Here is a 24,178-nt window from a genome sequence, read left to right as displayed (position 1 = left end):
ACAATGGAGATGGGGATGCATCCATCGTTGATACTAACATTGGCATATCAGGTTCATTCCCACTAGAGTCAGGTTCAATTGAGTTGGGTGTTGTAGTAGATTGTTGTATGCCTGACATGGTGGTGGCCTCTAGTACTAATGGCACGAAGACTAGAGATGTATCAAAGATCATGTGTGATGTTGGTGAGTCGACAGTTGGCATGGTTCCTGCTAGTAATACTACTCCCTTGGTGATATCTTCAGAGGTAGTAGTCAGTTCCAACATGGTTAATGATCAATTGCAGTTAGTTTCATCTAGATTACATTCTGAGCCACTGACTGAGATTGGCGAATTCTATCGGCATTACACTATGAGGTACGCTCATCAATTTACCTTTGATGGCCATGTTGATGAGATGATGATACAGAGATGTACTTTGGTTCTTAGTGCTTATCATCAGTTATGGGATAGTTTGATGCCTCAAGATGAGAGTTGTGATGGGCATGACATGGTGATAGGTTCTGCAGTTGATAGCTTGATAATATGTGACTTAGAGCAAGAGTTTGGGAGTGATGCTTTAGTGGGTTTTGTTATTGATTCTACTCCTTTGGCTATGACATCTCCTAACTTAGCTAGTGATCAGTCACAGTGGGTTGTATCACTTGTTCATGGTGAGCTGTTGACTAAGGTTGGTTTTTTTAATCAACATTATATTGTAGGGTATGTACATCAATTAGCATTTGATCCTTGCTTTGAGGATTTGATGGCAGGCAAATTTGGTTTGGATTCCATTTCTTACTCTTTATTTTGTAATGTCTTTTCACCATCAGCAGTGCATGGGAGTTATGGTTATGAGATAGTGGCTGGTGATTTGCAGAATTGTGTTGACTACAGGAGTTGTACAGTGTGTGGATTCTCCATACTTGGTACAATTTCATTCGAGAGCGTTCACCATTGTTGCAAAGTTGGATTGTACATTTCGTATAGGCCAGTGGGATGCGTTGATGGTATTTACTATGTTGGTAGTTTGATTTGTCCACTTTACTTGGGTTCTGATGTTCTAAGAGTTTGTGTCTCATGGGTTTTTGACTGTGGTAGTGGTGATTTTGGAGTTTGGTTGAGCTATAATTGTCAGTTTGATTATGGATTCCTCTTGGTCATATTGCAAAGGATATTGCAGGAGCCTGTGTTAATTGGTAGTAGTATAGTTCATGACTACATTTGGGATCCAGGTGGATTGATTGGTTTATTGTTCAGCCATTGCTTGAGGACAAGAAATGTCTGGGAGGGGAGGACTTGTCATGTCCCCTTTTCAAATAATTAAATAATAATAATCTTTGCTAAGGCAGACAGGCCCAAGAAAGTGAAGTTTCGGAAAAAGGGGGTTAATCTTTGGAAACTGCTGGACTAATAAAAGAAAATTATTATTAAAATATATTTCATTAACCTCTCTTGGACGTGAGTTATGTTTATGCCCTCTTTTAAGGGGTTTGGAGGCATTTTGGAGGGATGCTAGAACTTGATTTTGCTCATTTCTTTGTTATTCTTCATAGGCTGCCAAACCTGTGGAGAAGGAGACCCAAGAATGGGAGTTTGCAGGTTTCCAAGGAGACCCAAGAATGGGAGTTTGTAGGTTTCCAGGAAGGCTAAGGATGGGAGTTTGAAGCCATTCCATGTGCATGCTCATACAGAGTTTTCCTTTGTGCTGAATAGTGCAGATTTGTGAGTTTTCGGGGTTATTTTTTGGTATGAGTTTGGTGTTTTCAGTAGAGTATTTCATATCAGTTTGGGTTGCTGCTATATTTCAAACTTTAACATGTTAAAATAGAGCTGAATATATGTATTGGGACGTGATTAAACTTCTAAGATAGTTTATTAGTGTTTTGTGGTGTTTCCGAGCATTTTTGTGTTAATTTCGGGAGCCCAATGAGCATAGTTTTTGTCCTACATTTGTGAGCTGTTGTGTAAAGGCTATACAGATCTAGAAATTTCATTTTGTAGGCCATTATGCTGCTGAAATTTCTGTAAAATTGTCCATTTTCAGATTAATTAATAATAGGTGAAGCTGTGAAGCTTTTGGCACCATTTCTGGCATACCCGATTTGGAGTTTCTTGAGAAATTTGGAGGATCTTTGTGATATTAGTTGTTTGATCTTAAATATCTGATTAAAGGTTGGAAATATCATGTAAAATCAAAAAAGGGACATTTCAATCTGCAATTTTGTGTCATATGTCCTTGCATGTTGCACTTGTGACAGAAACTTTTGGGTATGTTTGATTGATTGAATCTTCTACTCCTTCACACATTAGCTATATGTCCCTTCTTATTACAGTAATGACAAGTGGGTTTTTAATTCTTACCTTTGTCACTTCTTTGTTCAGCACTCTTTGATGATTCTCCAACTTCAGTGCTATTGTATCCTAGTCTTGATGTATCATGGGAAGATTTTGGGAATTTCAGCAACTGTTCAAAATACTTGATGGCTTCACTTGATTTATTGAGATTCTCTACTACCTCTTTTTCTCTGTTCAATTCATTCTACATTTGTTCATTCTGCATCTTCAAAGTAGAGATCTCAATATCTTTCACATTGAGTTCATGATGAAGGTTCATCATTTGGGCAAGTGTATCCATCTACATGTTTGAGATCCTTGTCAACTTAGTACATTTTCCTTCAAGTCTGTTTGCAAGATTTCTTTTGTCATTTTCCATCATCACTTTATCTTCAACTGCTCTTTTCTTGTGTTCAGTGATTTCACATATCATTATGGCCTGTGACTTATGTTCCATCTTGAGAGATCTTATCTCATTTGCTTGAACTTTTTTTTTCTCCATCAATTCTGTTATTGCTGCATCAAACTCTTTTGTATCTCCATTGGAAAATATGTTGATTGTATCAATCTCCTTGTAGTGTATATCATTTTCAGCTATGGCTAGATCTTTCTTTTTTTTTAATGATTTTTTCAACTTATTTCTAAATTTCTCCAAGCTATGCAGAGCAAGTTTCACATCTATCACCTGATTTTCAATGATCTTTCCAAGTTTGAAAGCTTCCATCTTTAGATCTTTTCCTCCAAGTTGTTAGGCTTTTCCTTATGAGAACCTAGATTTTCTCTAATGCCAATTGTTGGAATATTCAAATATGGAAAGAGTACTTATGAGGGGGGGTGGGTGAGGGGGGTGAATCATAAGTATCACACTTTAGCCAATAAAACTTTTAACTAAAAGTAAATTGCATGCATGTAAATACATCAAATAAACATGTAACTAAACAAATGCATCAATAACTCATAACACTGGAATTTGGTAACCCAGAAACCCTCCAGGAATAAGAAGGTAAAACTGGGGTGGGGATGATACCCACAAAAATTATTGCAGCAATATTGTTCAACCACTTCTAATGGTCTGCCCTTTTAAAGGCTTTACACTGTGTCAATACTGACCTGGTTAGAGGATTTACAAACACTTAACATAAGTGTCACCCTGTTAAAGGATTTTAATCACCTAAATAAAGGATCTGATGAAATAGCTATTAAGCTAACCTATCACCATAGGATTTTCATTCTAATACAATTGCTAGAAAGTATTAGGTATAATGAACCTGATAAATTACAATCCTTGATTGCTGAATGCAGGCACCTTTTCGCTTTCACTGATCTTGATCCTTTGTGATTTGACAACCCTCGCTTCTGAAAATAGATTTTCCTGTGCACCCTTGTATATCCACTCATACATTTACAAATGGAATTTTGTCTTTCTTATAAAGACATTTGAGGATTTTGGGTTAGGTATGGATCTATGATCCATATTCAATCTCCATTTTCCGCTCATTATTTGCATTTATTCTATTGGTTGCATGCCTTCATCATTTTTCTTATTCACTGCATGTGGATTGTATAGGAAAATTAAAAGATTCGATTTCATCATTAAATCTTTCGAGATTTACCTTATGTCGGCTGTAAAAATTGTTTACATCATAATTTGTGCAGTTACAAACTCTTATGCTGATATACTGAGTTACTCGGCTCCTGAAGTATTGTTGATACTCGGCACATGTTGTTTCCTAGATTGCTCGGCACCTTAACAAAACTGTATCACTCGGCACCTTATATTACTCAGCACTTGTTAACACTTGGCACCTTATGTTACTCGGCACCTTATGTTGCTCGGCACTTATACTTCACTCGGTATCTCGATATCTGATCTTCACTCGGTATCTGATCTTCACTCGGTACTTGTTGTGACTCCGCATGCATGATGTACTCGGCTCCAATGTGGAATATGATTAAGTGTGTTGGCACTCAAGTGTCAAAAACCATTATGAGGTTAACAGTACTATTTCCATGGTGTCTAGTTTCATAGCATTGTTACATGGCTTGTCACATTTGTTATGCAAAAAAGTTTATTAACTTAGTTTTATACATAAAGAACTTGGCTAACAACTTAAATACAAATAATTTTGTAACTACTTTTACATAAGCTTCTAAAAATATTTAGAATTGTTTTTTTTTTTAAATATTTATGAAAGGGGAAATTATTTTAGAACATTATACAATATTTACATCTAAACATGCTACCAAAAATTGACTCCACTAGAAACTTAAATACAAATTTTTTTGTAACTGCTTTTAATTAAGCATCCAAAAATATTTAGAATTAACTTTTTAAATATTACTAAATGAATGTTTGTTTTAAAATATGATATAATATAAACATCTAAACAAACTATCAAAAATTGACCATCTACATCTTGTTGTTTTAGCTTATTCCAAATATGAGTGTATGGAGGATGCATTCCAAATATTTGTAAATATGCCCATATGTGATGTGTTCTCCTCAAACAATATCACTATTAAGTTCTAGACCTAGACCATAAAATCCACATATTTTTGTATGACCATCATACTCAATGTTTATATCTCATCATAAACTGTCTTCTTATTCTTGAATTCTAAGAATTGAAACAAGTATTCAAAGTGTGAAAATGGCTTATAGAATTCTAAGAATTGAAATAAGTATTCAAAGTGTGAAAATGGCTTAGGCTCCGTTTGGTTGGGGAAGATGAATTTTTCTCATAACCAGGTTATCTGATAACCAGGTTTTCGAAAACCTGGTTATGTATTTTAGGAAGATAGTTGGACCGTTTGGTTGACACGAAAGATGAATTTTCAAATCCATATTCTGCGTTTGGTTGCCAATTTAGAAATTGGAATTGGAACAGAATTTGACTAGGAATATCTTTTTGTTGCGTTTGGTTGTTCATTTTCTAATTGGAATTGGAATTTGGTGTAAAATTTTTTAATCTTATTTAATTAGTGAAACACAAGGATTAGAATGAGTAAAGTATTAATATTTATGATTTAATTTATTTATAATTAGACTACATTATTATTATTTTTTATTCTTGAATATTCACAGTTTTATTTTGTTAGTCAATAATAAATAAAATGATTATTATTTTTTATTTTAATTCTATTTATTAGCAAAGAAAAGTAAAAAATAATCATACATGCAACCATTTGTACGAAGTTATTTTTTGTCCCATTGTTGGAAATTGTGATCATATATATTATATATTTTTGAAAAATTGTGTAAGACAAATTTATCGTCAAATTGAATTTATTGTCAAGTTCATCCAAACTTCATAATTGTCGAACTCGAATTGAAACTTGAACCTTGTGACTTAGCCGCTAAATGTGTGTTTGTGTCCTCTCTCTATCCCTCCCTGTGTTTGTGTTCATCCACGTGATTTGGCAGAAGGATTGGACACAATAAATGTTGTTTATGCAGATGAATTATTGCCTACACTATATGAGAATTCTCGCATCTCTTAAGACTAGTTGCCAACATAGAGAGGGATTGTGAGGCGTGTTGTGGCTCTTGGTCGGTATCTTCAGAATCCATTGGCCATGGTTGCAACATTATATAGTCTTGGCAAAGAAATATTATCATTGAAGCTTCATTCACTGGAACATTTCCTTACTCCAGATGAAAAGTATGAAGCTGTTGAGCAGGTAATAGTTACAACAACCAACTGTAGAGGCTATGAAGCGACTTGTCTTTATAAATGCTATTGGTTTTTTTAAGGGTTAGAGGGAATGGACAAGCATCATCCGAAAACCATGTTATGGATCCATTGGATGATTACTAGAATTCATCCAAAGTCATATGAATTTGCCAAGAAAATGGCTAAGGACATATATTGTGAAGAAGTTGGACATGATATAGATGATATGGATGAGGAAACACAAGAAATGGCTGTTGAGCATGTCAAAAAATATCCTGATCTGTTAAATGCCCTTGATATTAATGAATATGCTAGAAGTGTGGAGCAATGGACATCCAATAAAAAGCAGGAAACCCTTGCTGACATAAAGAGTGAATTGTTACATGGATTTCAGGATTTGAGATCGCCATATAAAGAGCCATCCCAGGATGAGGAATTTTATCTGCTGACTGGAGAAAATGAAGAGACCCTGTTAATGGGAAAAATTGTCCCCACAGAGTCCAAAATCATTGTATAATTTGTGATCTGGAATCAAGCTTGACATGAATAATATTGAAAGAGGAGCTTTCTGATGATCTAGATATAGATCCTTTAGAAAAAATTGCAGAAGGCAGCATCCTTACGTGTTGGGTGAAAACTATGACAAAAGTGAAGTACCTAGTTGAGTTAACTTGCAAAGAGAGTTCACTAAAGAATGATAACTATCAAGGTGCATAGGATAAGGATAAGGAGGTTAAGGATCCATATTTTGCGGAAGAGGATTCCATTTCACGAAGTGAACAAGAGAATGAAACCATTAAGTTCCTAACAGATAAAGAGCCAGGGGAGAGTATTATCCGTCCAAGCTTGAAAGGGCCTACTCACTTGATTCTAACACTGAACATTTTCAATAGAGTTTATGCACACAAGGATATTGCGGAGGGAGGAAAAGACCAAAAGGATTTTGCTAGCTATCTTCGACTTGGAAAATACTTTCAATTGGGGAGGAGACATTTGAAGATCTTGATGAGGTCATAGACAGATATATATTCAAGAGAGGATAAGATATTTCAGTATTTTGTTCTACTGTTTGGTGAGTCATAAAACACACATCAACAGACACCTTTCTATAGATGTAGGAACACACAAGCTCCTCTCTCTCTCTCTCACTCTCTCCCTCTGTCCCTCTGTCCCCCCGTCTTATCCCGCACTCTCTGCCCCTCTATGTATCTCTCCCTTTTAATAAATTTATTAAGTTAGTTAATTATTCAACAAAATATGCAACTAAATTTTACGTGAAATATTATATAGGAAAAAATATACCATTTTACATTCACATACATTAAACATTTGATGATAACTTTAACAAGAAAAATGATGCTTTGTTAATAATTGCTCTTAAAAAATGTGGAATTTTGGCAACATAGATTTTACATGCAATTTAAAAAAAAAGATCATGAAAATCATTAATCATATAAATCATATTTTAACATCATGAAATTCTAATAATGAATTTCACATAATTACTACAATATGAAAACTTGCTAACTTGATAGAACAATATCCATGATTTGATGGTGGTGTGAAAACACACCGTTAAATATGAAAACACTGAGAAATCCACGATGTATGCCTTTATGCCCCACATTCGACGACACACCGTTACATACGAAAACACTGAGAAATCCACGATGTATGCCCTTATGCCCCACATTTGACGGCAACCCTCTCATGCTGCTCAATCTTCCCATTACTTTTTGTATTGTTAGATGGTCAATCCTGCATATATGAACTAAACATGCTTGAAAAATTAAAACCTGATTTTTTTTTAATGGAATACACCAAGGAGTGGCATCAGAAATATTGATCATTTACAAACACAGTAAACAATCATCAGATAGTTCATTTTTTATCAGCATGTGTGGTCTTGCAATATTAGCAAATCAAGAGCAATAAAAAAATACAAGAGAAAGACACTTTATCAATACCATTGACAATCTTGTCAAGAAGCACATACATAGGAAACCAAATTGTGGAAAAAAAAATAAGAAATTTAAAAAATATCCAAGCAAATTAGGAATATACATATAACATGGGACATAATCATGATTGTACAATCATCTACCAAAGATCCTCAATACTTTTGATAATCTTGTCAACGAGAACATACATAGGAAATCAAATAGGGACAAAAAGACAAAAAAATAAAAACATATGCAAGCAAATTAGGACTATAGATATAACATAGGACAGAATCATGAACTATACAATCATCTAGCAAATCACATTTCTATATGCTTTCAAGTTCTACAATTGAGCATTCATCATTTGCCACTCCTTGTGTATTCCACGTATGTATGGTTCAAATATAACTCTAATTAACAATGCAATGAACAACTATACCAAACGTTTACGAGATCATAAACTACGTGTTGTGAGAGATCAATGTAATACCATTAAACAAAGCCAACTAACCCTCTGGAATTATTTCACATGCCAATCGTGTGAATGCCAATGAAATGAACAACTAAACTATGTACTGACCAATGCCAATCATGTCAATGAAATGAATGACTAAACTATGCATATATCAAGTATGTATACATACGTACATACATGCGTGAACATACATATGCACAGACATACATACATACGCACATACATACATACATACACATGTACATACATGTGTACATACATACGCAAGTACATACATATATACGCACATACATACACACATACATACATACATGCTTAGCAAAATAGAAAAAATGTGCTCAGTAATGATTTCCAATATAGTGTTGTGACAGATCAATGCAATACCATTACACAAAGCCAATTAACCATCTGGAATGACTTCACATGCCAATCGTGTGAATGCCAATGAAATGAACAACTATCCTGCGTATTGACCAATGCCAATCATGTCAATAAAATGGATGACTAAACTATGCATAGATCAAGTTTGTATACATACGTACATACATGTGTGTACATACATATGCACATACATACATAAATACGTACATACATGTGTGTACATACATATGCACATACATACATGCATACGTACATACATGTGTGTACATACATACATACGCATATACATACATACATGCTTAGCAAAATAGTAAAAATGTGCTCAGTAATGAGTTCCAATATAGTGTTGTGAGAGATCAATGCAATGCATAGATCAAGTATGTATACATGCGTACATACATGTGTGTACATACATATGCACATAATACATACATATGTACGTACATACATACATGTGTGTACATACATATGCACATAATACATACATACGTACGTACATACATACATGTGTGTACATACATATTGTTTGTTTCAAATCTGTTTAGCAAAATAGTCAATATGTGCTCACTAATGAATTCCACTATAGTGCTGTGATAGATCAATACCACTGAAATGGACAACTATACTTTGTAACAGTTTCTTTCTAGTAATGAGTTCTAGTATAGTGTTGTGAGAGATGAATGCAATACCATATAAATAGAGCCAATTCATAAGCTATGTATAGATCAATGGCAATCATGGCTTTTATCTAGACATAATCAATATGTGCTCAATAATGAAATTTACAAGTATATCACTAGCTTTTATCTATACATAGCTGACCTATACATAGTTTATCATGGTTCTATTTATATCTGCTATCTACTTAGCATAGTCAATAGATGTGGTAACTATTTGTTTCAAATCTATTTAGCAAAATAGTTAATATGTGCTCACTAATAAATTCTAGTATGGTGCTATGAGAGATCAATACCAGTGAAATGGACAACTAAACTTTGTAACAGTGTTTGGCTGTTTGTGTCAAATCTATTTAGCAAAATGGTCAATATGTACTCAATAATGAATTTCAGTATGTGCTCATGTGATTACTTTTATATATCATAATGCCAATCATAATAGCAAAACATGGCAATCATGCTTTTATCTATACATAGTTGACCTATACATAGTTTATCATGGTTCAAATTTGTTTAGCAAAATAGTCCAATATATGCTGTAACAGTTTGTTTAGAATCTATTTAACAAAATAGTAAATATATGCTCACTAATGACTTCCAGTATAGTGCTGTGAGAGATCAATGCAATACCATTAATCAAAGTGAATCATGCCAATGAAATGAACAACTAAACTATGGATATATCAAGTATGTATAGATCCATGTAAAATCATTCAACATACTTATGATGTCATAAACTATGTACAGATCAATGCAATACCATTAAACGCAGTCAACTCATAAACTATGTATGGATACATGGAAGATCAATGGCAATCATGGCTTTTATCTATACATAGTTGACATATACATAGTTTATCATGGTTCAAATCTGTTTAGCAAAACAATCCAATACATGTTGTAACAGTTTGTTTAGAATCTATTTAACAAAATAGTAAATATATGCTCACTAATGACTCCCAGTATAGTATTGTGAGAGATCAATGCAATACCATTAATCAAAGTGAATCATGCCAATGAAATGAACAACTAAACTATGGATATATCAAGTATGTATAGATCCATGCAAAATCACTCAACATACTTATGACATCATAAACTATGTACAAATCAATGCAATACCATTAAACGAAGCCAACTCATAAACTATGTATGGATACATGGAAGATCAATGACAATCATGGCTTTTATCTATACATAGTTGACATATACATAATTTATCATGGTTCAAATCTATTTAGCAAAACAGTCCAATACATGCTGTAACAGTTTGTTTAGAATTTGTTTAACAAAATAGTAAATATATGCTCACTAATGAATTCCAGTATAGTGATGTGAGAGATCAATGCAATACCATTAATCAAAGTGAATCATGCCAATGAAATGAACAACTAAACTATGGATATATCAAGTATGTATAGATCCATGCAAAATCATTCAACATACTTATGACGTCATAAACTATGTACAAATCAATGCAATACCATTAAACACAGTCAACACATAAACTATGTATGGATCCATGGAAGATCGATGACAATCATGGGTTTTATCTATACATAATTTATCATGGTTCAAATCTGTTTAGCAAAACAGTCCAATACATGCTATAACAATTTGTTTAGAATATGTTTAACAAAATAGTAAATATATGCTCACTAATGACTTCCAGTATAGTGTTGTGAGAGATCACTAATTAAATGGTCAAAATGTGCTCAATAATGAGTTTCAATATAGTGATGTGAGATTAATATAGTTTCAGTTTAGTGCTATTAGAGATTAATGCAAAACCATTGAATAGAGTAATCATGCAGCATAAGTCATTGCAATCCAGTCAGTAGCTGAAATAGCTAAATGGTACCAAATGTCATTGCAATCCACTCCACTCTCTCCACCTCATCCATCATCAAGAACCCTTTGGCTCTTTCACATTGAAGCACGAAGGTATCATGTGCTTTCACGAAAATTGCTCGACTCAGTTCAGGGACAGCTTTGAGAGCAGTATATGCAGCAGTCAAAATATTATCATCTTCAGATTTATCCACTTTTACAATCTGAGGCTTAATGAGGCCATCTTTCAGTTCCTTCATAGTTTCGCATATCACATCCAATGATGCAGCCAAAGATGTCTTCTTCCTCTTTCCCCTCCTTGATGATGATGGTGGAGGAGTCCCTCTAGCACTTGCACTCGACTGATTGGAATGATATAATTCTTCATCAATATCTGGTTGGCTATCAAGAGGTGTACCACAATTGGTATCATCCTCATCAAGCACATTAAATGCATTGTTCATAGGGTGCCCTTCTTCAGCATCAAGGGGTGTTGTAGATGCGAACCCTTCAGCAATGTCATTACCGACAATTACAGTCAACTCATTGAAATATTGGAAAGGTGACCTCTTATACATTTTTGCATTTTTGAATTCTCTCCTCTACATATAAGCATTAATAGATGGATTAGGTTGTAAGTTTTTCATTATTAAAATAAGAAGGGAAAATTTCTTCAATGAAAAGAGTACAAAGATGATCCTACCTTCAAAAGGTCATCCCACACTGAATCCTTAGCATCCACAGTTTGAGTTTCTTGATTCCAAGCTAACCCACTTGTATTTTTCAAGTCCTTCATTACTTTATATCCTACTTTCCATGTTTTTAGCTTATTCTTAAAATGATCTCATGACAGATTTGAGTTCATCGCTGCATTGAATGTCCTCTCTATCTTAGTCCATGCCTCTTTTTTAAACCCACCTTCACCTTTCCGTCTGAGATGGACTTGTTCAAGGAGCAAGTCTAAAAACTTGCGTTCCATCGATTTTGTCCACATTTTCTTCTTTGAAGAAGAAGATTTGTTGCTCACAGCGAGGGATCCATCTATATCACTCAAATTAATGGGAGAACACATCTGATTCACATGATCAGATCCGTCCATGCTCATCATGAGCTTGGTATATGCCATTGTGTACTCCTTCCTGTATTTCATTTAAATTTGAAGTAGAAAATCTTTAACTATCAATTTGTAATACGTCATAATGGAACAAGGATAACATATTGAATAGGTAAACGTATTACGATTTAAAGTAATCATGCGACTGAAATTGAAAGTTATTGCTCTTTAAATTTAAATGGAATGCAGCAAGCAGTAACATCAGAAAAATAGGATTTTCAACGAATTCGTTGTTCTCTTCTTACTAGTGGGCTTATGATCTTCATCATTTGGTACTCCTTGCTGTATTTCATTTAAAATTGAAGATGATAAACTTTAAATATCATTTTTTAATACATCCTAATGCAATGAGGCTAACATTTAATAAACTTGAAAGAATTTAACTGAAGATGATACACATTTTAAGCAATAATTGATGATAACACATCAACATCAAAAAAACTACCAGTAAGACAAAATGGTGATATCAATGGCAAGTAAATAGTCATGAGCCCCATTATGAAGCATGTTATTGTACTTTCTCAATGCAAAGATGTATAATAATTGTGTTTTCTTGCATTTAAATCAATGTAATCTATATTTCAAGTTGAATTGTGTATTGTAGATATGATCAACAATTTTTGTACATAATGTAGGTATGAAATTGAAAGTTAATGTTCTTTTTATTTAATTAGAATGTAGCAAAGACTGATATCAGAATAATGAAATCAAACACCATCATTGTATATGCATACATCAATTTAATCATATAAAGCACATTGCCTTCTAATAAATCATTTATTCTCAAGATCTATAATCTTCCCACATCCTATTTGCTATATCTTCTCGAAATTGGGCCCACTCATTTCTATCCTCCTGAGACAACCCATATGTCTCAAGTAGTGGCACCTCTATCCCATCACGATCATCTTCCTCTTCAATAGCTTCTTCCGATGGAAGGCCATCCTCTATCGTAATGAAATTGTGAAGTATGCAACATGCTAAAACAATATAGGATTGTGTCATGATATCATAAGACGTTGCATGTCTTAAGATTGGAAAACACTGCTTCAGAATACCAAATGTACGTTCTACTGCATTTCTAAGAGAGGAGTGTCGATGGTTGAACAACTCATGTGTAGAGTTTATTGGGTTTTCTCTTGACCACTCTTTCAAGTGGTAGCGTGTACACCGATAAGGAGCGAGAAATCCAGGTGCATTTGGATATCCAGCATCCACGAGATAATATTTTCCTATATAAAGAAAGTATATTGTCAATACTTGAACCATTTAGCATAACCTTGAGTATATTAAAATGTGATTTGGCTTACCAGGGGGAACTACAAGTGGATCTGATCTGGATAGAGCTGAGGCTAGAACACGACTATCTGCAGCAGAGCCTTCCCAACCAGCAAGGCAATACTGAAACTTACAATCAAAGGAGCAAACACCCATAAAATTTTGCGATAGGTTCCCTTTTCTATCATGATATTTACCCTATATGTCGACATCAACTCACACTGGAATATGGGTACCGTCGATGGCTCCAATGCAATCTTGTGGGATATGATACACTGATCAAATGTATGCTCAAGTAATAATAAGATAAGGACAACATTCTAGACAATAAACTTGTAATAATGTGTGATTTACCTTGAACAATGGTTCAAAACGATCCTTCCCACTAATTTTGGGAGGAGTGCCTGGACTAGGTGGTATGAAGTAATCTCTGTGAAGGGCTAAGATAGCCATCATAACCTTGTGGAAGTACCGACTGACTGTCTCTCCTGAGTGCCCAAAGTTATGGGCAATCTTGCGGTTCCTTAGATTGTGCCCAAGGGTGTGGAGGAACATCACTAGTTGTTCCTCTAACTTCAAGTGGATCGTATCTCTCAAGCTTCCTTTCAGCCTCAGAATACGAGCTAGAGAAAAGAAGGCTGCCCTACTCATCCGAATCTGATCATGACAATCCACCTCATTCGAATGAATAATGTCTCTACAAAAGGAATTTCCTTTTCTTATTCGTTTACCCATTTGACTACCTTCTCGGGCTACCAATACTTTGGCTATGCCAAAAAAAGAAAAAAGAATTGTGAGAATGCGGGTGTATGTGGTTTTCCTAACTATGCTTCCTTGGACCTCTATACTCTCCATAGGATCCATCAATGACCTGAAAGGTGGACAATTTAAACACTATCAGTTATGAAATATCAACTATCAGCTATCGAGATACAATACGATTATTTGCTAGCCTCATTGCATTAAGAAGTCAATTATTTATTCAAATACAACAAGGAGTACCAACTACCGAGGATCATAAGCCCATAAAGAACAAATTACAATGTGTCATTATACTCCATGTAATCTATCTATACCAATGAAAGCATAATATTGATTCCATTTGTCTATATGTATACACACATGTATGTATATATGTATGTGCACACACATGTATGTATGCATGTATGTACGTACACACACACATGTATGTATGCATGTACCTACATACACACACATGTATGTATGTGTGTATGTACATACACACACATGAATGTATGTATGCATGTATGCATGTATGTATGTACACACACACATGTATGCAATGCATGTACGTAGACACACACATGTATGTATGCATGCATGTACGTACACACACAAGTATGTATGTGTGTACGTACATACACACACATGTATGTATGCATGTACACACATGTATAAATGTACAGACACATGTATGTATGTACACATACACATGTACAAACTATAACTTGAATTTGGGCTTTTATGAATGTGTTTTAATAAATCGTCGGGTCCGCTGAAACTGAGGCTCGTCTTTTAGAAGATGAAAAGTAGCATAGTTGGCAATGGGAATAGAGTTTCTTTCTGCATTGATCTATACATAGTTTGAAATCATGGCTTTTATCTATACATAGTTTATGACTTCATAAGTATGTTGAATGATTTTGCATGGATCAATACATACTTGATATATCCATAGTTTAGTTGTTCATTTCATTGGCATGATTCACTTTGATTAATGGTATTGCATTGATCTCTCACATCACTATACTGGAACTCATTGGACTATTTTGCTAAACAGATTTGAACCATGATAAACTATGTATAGGTCAACTATGTATAGATAAAAGCATGATTGCCATGTTTTGCTATTATGATTGGCACTATAATATATACAGGTAATCACATGATCACATACTGGAATTCATTATTGAGCACATATTGAGCACATATTGATTATGTATAGATAAAAGCCATGATTACCATTGATCTATACATAGTTTATGATTTGGCTCTATTTAATAGTATTGCATTCATCTCTCACAGCAGTACACTAGAACTCATTACTGACAAGAAACTGTTACAAAGTTTAGTTGTTCATTTCACTGGTATTGATCTCTCACAACACTATACTGAAAGTCATTAGTGAGCATATATTGACTATTTTGTCAAACAAATTCTAAACAAACTGTTACAACATATATTGGACTATTTTGCTAAACAGATTTGAACCATGATAAACTACGTATAGGTCAACTATGTATAGATAAAAGCCATGATTGCCATGTTTTGTTTAATTGGCACTGTGATATATACAGGTAATCACATGAGCACACACTAGAATTCATTATTAAGCACATATTGAGCACATATTGATTATGTATAGATAAAAGCCATGATTGACATTGATCTATACATAGTTGATTCATACATAGTTTATGACTTGACTCTATTTAATGGTATTGCATTCATCTCTCACAGCAGTATACTAGAACTCATTACTGGCAAGAAACAGTTAGAAAGTTTAGTTATTCATTTCACTGGTATTGATCTCTCACAACACTATACTGGAATTTATTAGTGAGCACAAGTTTATGACTTGGCTCTATTTAATGGTATTTCATTCATCTCTCACAACAACATACTAGAACTCATTACTGGCAAGAAATTGTTACAAAGTTTGGTTGTTCATTTCACTGGTATTGATCTCTCACAGCACTATAGTGGAATTTATTAGTGAGCACATATTGACTATTTTGCTAAACAGATTTAAAACAAATAGCCAGAAACTGTTACAAAGTTTAATTTTTCATTTCACTGGTATTGATCTCTCACAACACTATACTCGAATTTATTAGTGAGCAGATATTGACTATTTTAAAAACAGATTTGAAACAAACAGTTACCACATATATTGACTATTTTAAAAACAGATTTGAAACAAATAGTTACGTTTGAATGAACCAAAAAAACTTTAAAAAATCCATTATGCAAAGGTGGGTGTGAGAGGAGAACCGTTTACCGCCGCCGCTATTCAAAGTGGAGAAGAGAAATCGCAGAAAATGCCACGGCCACACGCCACGGCCACAGGAAACCACGACCACAGAAAACCCACAAACCAGAAACTCTCGCAAACCACGGCCACAGAAAACCCACAAGCCCAACAAACACAGCAAACCAAAAACCCTCGCCTTCGCACAACAGAGCACGAAAACAATACAACCGTCGTCTTCCAAAAAACCCAATTTGTTCTTCCAAAAACTTAAGGCGAATTCGGCGGACCCGACGATTTATTCAAACGCATTCATAAAAACCCAAAACCTAGTTTTCATTTCAACTTCCACCTATTTCTTGAAAGAAATTTTTTCCAATTTTTGAGCGAAATTGGCAGACGAAACCCAAAACCGGGTTATGCGTTTGATGAACCAAACGCCACCGTTTTCTTTCACAACCCGATTTTGGCGCTGAAAACCCTATTCCGCGCTCGGTATTCCTGTAACCAAACGGGGCCTTATAGAATTCTAAGAATTGGAACAAGTATTCAAAGTGTGAAGATGGCATATTTTTTAATTAGATCATTGTTTCTTCATACTCATGTGAATATGACTTCTTTGTATATATGATCTGATGAGGCTGGAACATGCTGGAACATGGGTTTGGCTATTTCCATGCACGGAACTGGTACTTAACAATATTGAAGAAAATCTGCATACTTTTTTCAAAGATGTATTCATTTTAATGATGGAACTGATTGAAAACGTCCAAGTTTACAGAGGTAATCATTTCCAATTACATAAAAAGGTACAATATTTAGCAAGGTTCATTGTATTTATCTAACAAGACCGGGAATATTTGAAGCGTTGTGTGATGTTTTACAAATAGCCAGTTCTACATTCATCTTATCTCTGAACTTCATGCAGATACGACATTCTAATAAATGCGATGGGACCTGCCAATTGTGGAGAGGAATGATTGCAAGATACGAACTGGTATGATATTATAATGAAATAAATTGGTCTGATCTTTCATACGGTGGTAAAATATTCAAAGTCATAAGTCCGATTGGATCGGTCCAGATTTAGTTTTTGTCTAGATATGAATGAGATATTTTTTTCATTTCATAATTATGTTCTATAATTGCTAGGAAATGAAGCATTATGACTTGCTTAGTTGCACATCATATCAAATTCAGTAAATAATTATATTATTATTTCTTAGTGTTAACAAAATAATAAATGAATTGAGCAAGAACCTGCAATAACTTTTATAAATTATGAGTCTCTTATCATGAAATTCTTGGGTTCGAGTCTACTCAATCTTAATAAATAATAATACTTTATTTTTTTAGGCAAAAGTGGCAAGCCACTGTAATATTTTATTAATCTAATTTAACAAGGTCAATTGGAGAAGAATCATAGAAGAAAACCCAGCATTGTCACTCATGTATACATAATTTTAAATATTTTAAACAAATAATTACAAAGGGTGAATCAAGTGCCACCCATCAGTATATCTAGAACTAAATATCACCTTCCTTCAAACTGGTATACGTGAGCACAATTCAGCAAATTTATCTTCCTGAATTAATTTTTTGAGGGCAGCATGTTTCTCAATTATGGATAAAGGGTGAAGTGATGAAACCAACAACCCATCACAACCCAAATTCAAAAGAAAATCCGCAACATGGTTTCCTTCCCTATAGGAGTGTGAAATACAAACATCCAAGCACTCATCTAGGAGCCTCCAAATTTGAATAAAAATATATTTTAACTTCCAAGAAAAGGTAGTCCTATGAATATAGGCATTAATAATGACAGAGGAGTCCCCTTCAATATGTAGCAACCAAAAATTACCTTATTTTGCTAAAATAAGACCAACTAATAGAGTTTGTACCTCTGCCATGTTATTTGTATTAATAGGCAAAGGGGATACTGTAATTGCCACAACATCTCCATCTAAATTTCTGATACATGCACCAAAACCAGAAGGGCCAGGATTACCTCTTGATGCACCATCAAAATTCAATTTCCAATATCCCTCATCTGGTGGCCTCCATCCTGTTTGCTTACGGGATAATGAAGAAGTGGAAGAATTACCAATTTTCCAACCATCTGGAATGAATAAATGTTTCTATCTTTGAATAATTTGAGAGTCTCAAGTGTAGGGCCCACTTGTCGTTGCACCAAAAGCCATGACTGTTAGTAAACATGGAACACCACAACATTAACCACCTGTGGGCAGGGTAGCGCGTCGCATCACCCAACAATCTCCCCCTCGACGCGCATACCAGGTGCTTACGCGGGTCGGGATGGCACCAAGGAGATTTGAACCCATGACCAGGCCAAAACCAGGCTCTGATACCAATTGTAGGGCCCACTTACCGTTGCACCAAAAGCCATGACTGTTAGTGAACATGGAACACCACAACATTAACCACCTGTGGGCAGGGGAGCGTGTCGCATCACCCAACACCAAGAAGTAACAACAGGATTAAAATTTATTTTTTTCAAACTTGAATTTGTCACCTCTGAGATAGATCTTTCAATTCCCTCCAAAACAATTTCTAAGGTATGACTCTCTTTTCTAAAAATGTGTTTGTTACATTCCCACCAAATAGCCCAAACAACCAATGCCGGGATACATTTCCAAAGGTTTGCAAATAATGATTTGGGATAAAGGAGTGGCCAAGCTTGAAAAAGATCCCACAAATTATTTTGGAGAGGAGTACTATAGTGCAACTTATTCAAGACAAAACTCTAGCATTGATAAGCAAATGAGCATGAGACAAAAAGATGATCCATTGATTCTTCACACTCATCACAAAAAACATAGTTAAAAGAGGAGGCAATGTGCAATCTAGTCAATCTGTCACTAGTCAAAATCTTATGTTTTAGTGCAAGCCAACTAAAACAACCTGCCTTTGGAAGTACAATATGATTCCAACAAAATAAAAATGCCCTACAGGTAACTTTATGTGAAACATTTTGCTGCAAAATTTTATAACCCTCTTTTACTGAATAATTGCCATCCTTAGCTAGACCCCATAAAATTCTATCTTGAGATCCAGAAAAGAAGACTTGTCTGGAAGACAAAATATTTTTGAATTGTCTAATTTCCTGAGATGAAAGTGGTAAAACTATTGGATCCTTCCAAAACACTTTCCCTGAAAGTTCACAAACATATGCGACATACTGATAAAGTTGAGGGTATGTGCAGGATCATGGTGTACCAAACTATGGCCTTAAGTGGCAGTGAAAAACCAACAAATCAGGGTTATGTCAACTTGACACATAATTTTAAAGTGGTTCTGGACTTTATATCAAAAAGTTGTAAGAAAATAATCTGTAGGAAATTGAATCTAGTTTCTAAACTACAAGGCCTTATCTAGAGAAAAAATTATTTGATTGGTCAAAAGTTTGGATTTTAATGCAGTACTACAAAAATTTCAGGGCAAAAATAAAAAGTAGGTGTATGTCTGACCACCTTAATCATAATCAAATGATAATATTTTTAAATATAATTTTAGATATAAAAAGTAGACTCATGCCTGGATGTGACACATATTTTTTGGAAATTTTTATTCCAAATAAATAATTAATTATGAATTTTCTACTATACTATTTTCAGAATTAAAAAAACTCCCATGTCTGACCACCTTAACTAGTTCAAAAAAAATTAAAATTAAGTTTTTTTTTTTTTTTTTCTTATACTAGTCAAAGCATAGAATGTGACGCATCTTTTGGATTTCACAAATCTTATATAGTTTGAAAGTTATAGCTATTTTTCAACCAGTATGTCAATCAGCACTTTGTAGCTAACTCCATTAGAAAATAAGTAATAATTACTTATTGAACTCGTAATTTGACAAAACTTACATTTATGAAAAGCTAAGAACATTCTTAAGAAACTCTTTTCATTACATCAAATTTTTGTTAAAAAAAAGTCATTAGCTACATGCTTGAAGTAAAAAACACATAAGAACATGCCAAAAACACATTTTTGGGATGTTTTAAAGATGACCATATAAGGTTGGTATTGAAAGATATAGTAGGAATTATAAAGGTATTAATTTTTTTCATTTAGTATCAGGATGGGTGGAAAGAAAAGTGGGAATAGATTTTGAAATTCTTTGAGGCATTTCAGAACTACATATTTTTCAGATCGCCACTTTTTGGCACACCATGATCCTGCACATACCCTTGAGTACCCCTGTGTAGTTCTGACACTTCAATAATATTTAGAGAAATCAAATTATTGGAAAGTGGAATTTGACCATTTCATGAATCTCTCCAAAAGTTAACTTTAGTACCATCATTAACTTCCCAAGAAACATAATTAACCACAATATTACGAGAAGCTGTCATGAAATCCCATATAATTGAACCTTTAGGAGGATCCAAAATAGAGAGAATTCTAGAAGGATCATTATTATCCATATATTTTTGTTGCATAATTTTGCACCAAGTGGATTGAAGTTTACTGTACATTTGCCAAACCAATTTCTCACCAAATGCTTCATTTCTGTTAGTAAGGTCATGCACACCTGCCCCTCATATTGCTGGAATCTGTGACATGTCTTGTAATGAAATAAGTGGGATTTTACAAGAATCATCCATATTACCTGTCCATAAGAAGCCCTTAATCATTTTTTGAATTTGAACTAGAATTTTGGGGGGAGCTTTAAGAACAACAAAAAAGTAATTTGGAATTGCAGCTAATATTGATTTAATCAGTAAGATTTTCCTAGCCAAGGATAACCATCTGACTTTTCAAGCAGTGATTCTACTCTGAATACTTTGAATGACAGAGTCCCAGTACGAAGATTTTTTTTGAACCCATAAAGAAAGGGATGCCCAAATAAATAGAAGGTAATAAATCTTTTGAGAAACCCAATATTTGCTTAATTTTATCAGAAATCACTTTGTTTATGTTAAAAAAATAGATTTTTGATTTCTGAGCATTAATGACTTGACCTAACACTACTGAATATAGACTGAGAACATGAAGAATATGCCTAGCTTCCTGAACATTTGACAATCCAAATAAAAGTGTATCATCTGCAAATAGAGAATGTGTTATAGCAATATTTGTACCCAAAATAAGCATGCCATGCCAATTATTGAGCTTATGTTGATGTGAAATGGTCCTGCTAAAGGCTTCTAACATAATGATGAAAAGAACTAGGGATAGGGGGTCTCCTTGCCTAATCCCTTGAGTAGAAGAGAAGAAGCCCACCGGTTTACCATTTATTAATATTGAAAACCAAGCACCTGAAATACATGCCTTAATCCATTTGCACCAATTCTTTGAAAAACCCATTTTGGTACCATGATTTTAAAAACCCTTCTTTGAAAAAACATGCCTTAATCATGGTTTTAAAAACCCATTTTGTTCATTTATGATTTTTTTAAAAATTAAATTTTTAAAAAATCATAAATGAACAAAATCAAGAAATTTACCTTTCCATTTCATTTAAAATATTATTAAAATTTTAGAATAAACAAAAACAAATCATTCAATTATAAGGTTTTGGAATTTTGATTAGATTGGAAAAAATAATTTAGAGTTTCAATACCTAGTTTAATCAAAAAAAATATTAAAGTGAGTATAAAATTAATAACTAAAACCATAAAACCTATACTTGACTTTTTTAATTAAATAATGCATATGTATATTGCATTGAATGTGTGTTTAAGAAATCTTAGCTTAATAGATTTGAAGCTATCTATCTTTTTTTTCATGACTTATCACTTTCAATGGAGGCGATCTTAGGATTTTCTCTAATGATGATTTTAGATCTAGGAATATAACATGTTGAGAATTTTTTTATTCTATTTTCTAATGATATATATTAGAAGAATATAACTACCAAGTCAATATTAGAATAGATTGTTACCTCAAGACTTACATACAAGTTATCGACAATGAGGAGTTGTAAAGATCTTTGTGTTTTCCCTTTGCTATATCTCTTCTCAAAGGACTATTTAGAATGTGTTTGATTTTATATCATATTTAGTTGTGATGAGCTTCTGTACAAAAATGGAATATATCTTACACTTAAATGTGTCAAATTAGATCATTTCATTTATGATTTTGTGAATGAAAAACACAGTTTTTATAATTATTGTACATCGACACTTGTTATACTAGTTGGCCTTGGAATGTACAAGAATAGTTGAATAGTGTATAAGAAATTGAAAGAAAATTAATTGTTGACTAATATATTCTACTTAAATGTATCTTTTATCAAATCCATTCTTGTCTTATTTATTTATAGTCATGTATTCCATTAGATGGGCTTTAATTTCTTAGTGAAGTTACTAGGAAAGTTTGTGATCCTCCTCTAATGCATGGCAACATAATGGCTAGTTATCCTTACCACATAGTGAAAAATACCTATAAATATTCTAATATAGTCAAGTTCAAAACTTTAAATTATATTGGAATCAATGATGGTGGAAGATTTTACTTGGAATAGACATAGATGTCAAGTATTATTTATGTAGTCTTGGTTCACTATGACTATTTATAAGGAGTTCTTATCACAAGAGGATGACATATTGATAGAGCTCTTTCTCTCCCTTTATTCCTCACTTTGGTGTGTCAAATATTGTTTTATTAACCTATTACACCATTTTTAATCACACAAAAATATTGAGAGGTGAGGTGAGATGAGGGGCCAGGGGAAGGGGAAGGGTACAAGTGAATTAATATATACCAATTTTAATTTTTAATCCATTGTAAAACTAAGACTGTTGTAGAATCTTACTTAAATATTGAAGTAATTTTGCAAATTGTAAACACAATCAAATACTAGAACATGAGAACATTATATATATAATATATAATAGAAATCTAGAATGGGAAAATTGCCATGAGAATGGTTTCTTACATCTATTACACAAATCAACCCTTACAAAGATAATAAGAACTTGAAATATTTTGTAGACACTAACCCATAGGACTTTCAACCTAGGTTGGGGACACTATTCCAAATTCAAAGTTATAGGAACCAACTAGAGGAGACACAAATCCCCATATCCAAAGAAATGAGCACCAACTTTGATAGTGAGGCACTAACATGAACCATACATAAGAGATATAATGTGTGGACCTAAACTAAAAAAAAAATCAACATATTTATGATATGATCTAGAGTATGTGTAGGATCATGGTCAACCAAACTATGCCCTTAAGTGGTAATGAAAATTGACAAATCAGGGTTATGTCAACTTGATGTACAATTTTAAACTTGTTATGAACTTTCAATCAAAATGTTGTGAGAAACGAATCTGTAGGAAATTAAATTTAGTTTGTAAACTACAAGACCTTATTCAAAGAAAGAAAAAATTGATTTGTCAAACTTTTGAATTTTAATGCTATAGTACAAAAAATTCAGGATAAAAATAAGAAGTAGGCATATGTTTGACCACCTTAATGAAAAGAAAAGAAAAATATTTTTTAATAAGATTCTAGATATAATAAGTAGACT

Source organism: Cupressus sempervirens, chromosome 1, assembly GCF_028749045.1.
Source record: "Cupressus sempervirens isolate cs-2001-9-10 chromosome 1, ASM2874904v1, whole genome shotgun sequence".
NCBI classification, from domain to species: Eukaryota; Viridiplantae; Streptophyta; class Pinopsida; order Cupressales; family Cupressaceae; genus Cupressus; species Cupressus sempervirens.
The sequence above is the reverse complement of the archived record's forward strand: the minus strand, read 5'-3'. Positions refer to the sequence as shown.